The sequence below is a fragment of the Crocodylus porosus genome, unplaced genomic scaffold (assembly GCF_001723895.1).
Source record: "Crocodylus porosus isolate Cpor-Errol unplaced genomic scaffold, CroPor_comp1, whole genome shotgun sequence".
NCBI classification, from domain to species: Eukaryota; Metazoa; Chordata; order Crocodylia; family Crocodylidae; genus Crocodylus; species Crocodylus porosus.
The window spans coordinates 170,992,263-170,993,751 of NW_017728906.1; the positions used below are offsets into that span (position 1 = coordinate 170,992,263).

At 54.2% G+C, this 1,489-nt stretch overlaps 1 protein-coding gene across 2 annotated transcripts in view; it reads right to left on the minus strand.

The window, feature by feature from the left end:
- Positions 1-1,489, minus strand: part of MRPL57 (mitochondrial ribosomal protein L57) — a 27,403-nt gene that overhangs the window by 21,793 nt on the left and 4,121 nt on the right. The gene's annotated exons all lie outside the window — the stretch shown is intronic.

The window sequence follows — 1,489 nt, forward strand, 5'->3', positions numbered from 1 at the left end:
TTCCTAATATCTAACCTAAACCTATCCTCCCTCAGCTTGTGGCCATTGTTCCTGGTGACTCCAAGGGGGGCCCTGGTGAACAGACTTTCCCCAAGTCCCTGCTGCTGGCCCCGATAAGGTTGTAGGCAGCCACAAGATCTGCCCTCAGTCTCCTTGCAGAGACTGAAGAGATTCAGGTCCCTCAGCCTCTTCTCATAGGGCTGGCCACAGAGGCCCCCAACCATACGAGTGGCCCTCCTCTGGACCCTCTCCAAGTTCTCCATGTCCTTGAAGTGTGGCACCCAGAACTGGAGACAGTACTCCAGCTGTGGCCTGACCAGTGCCGCATACAGGGGGAGCAAGACCTCTCTGAACCTGTTAATGATGCCCCTGTTGATGCATGACAGGGTGCGGTTGGTTCTGCCTATTGCTTCGTCATATTGGCAACTCATATTCATCCTGGAGTCGGTCATGACTCCAAGATCCCTCTCTGCCTCTGTGCTGCTGAGAGGGTCAGCCCCTAACCTATAACCATAATGCTGGTTCCCCTCCCCAGGTGCAGCACCCTGCACTTGTCGTTGTTGAACCACATCCTGTTCAGGTCCACCCACTTCTCCAACCTATCCAGGTCTGCCTGGATGCGCTCCCTGCCTGCCGGTGTATTCACTTTACCCCCCAGCTTGGTGTCATCAGCGAACTTGAACAGGGTGCACTCCACGCCCTCGTCCAGGTCACTAATGACGATGTTGAACAGCACTGGCCCAAGGACTGAGCCCTGGGGGACTCTGCTGCCCGCACCCTCCCAGGTCGACATCTACCCGTCCACCACTCTCTGGGTTCCCCCCTGGAGCCAGTTTGCTACCCATGTGACCGTGCATTCGTCAATGCCTCAGTCCCTCAGCTTGCCCACCAGAATTGGGTGGGACACTGTGTCAAAGGCCTTCTGGAAGTGCAAGAAGATGACATTGACTTCCTCCTTCACATATAAGCTCTTGTTACCTGGTCATAGAAAGAGACCAGGTTAGTCAGGCAGGATCGGCTTGGCACAAACCCGTGTTGGTTACCCCTCAACATCACTTTCCCTGTAGGGCTCTCAAAAATGTGGCCCTTGATAATTTTTTCAAAGACCTTCCCCAGGATAGTAGTGAGGCTGACTGGCCTGTAGTTGCCAGGCTCTTCCTTCCTCCCCTTCTTGAAAATAGGAACCACACTGGCCCTTTTGCAGTCCTCAGGGACTTGGCCTGAACACCAGGAGTCCTCAAACAGCCATGCTAATGGCTCCGCAATGACACCAGCCAATTTCCTCAGCACCCGTGGATGAAGGTCATCCGGGACCGCTGACTTGGATACATCTAAGCCCTCCAGGTAATCCTTAACTAGGTCTGAACTAACAGCTGGGGGACTCGCATCCTTCCTGGGCCTCTCTACGCTGTCACCTGAGATCACCCCATTATCAGCAGACAGGAACACTGAAGCAAAGAACTTGTTGAAGAGTTCTGCCTTCTCTCGT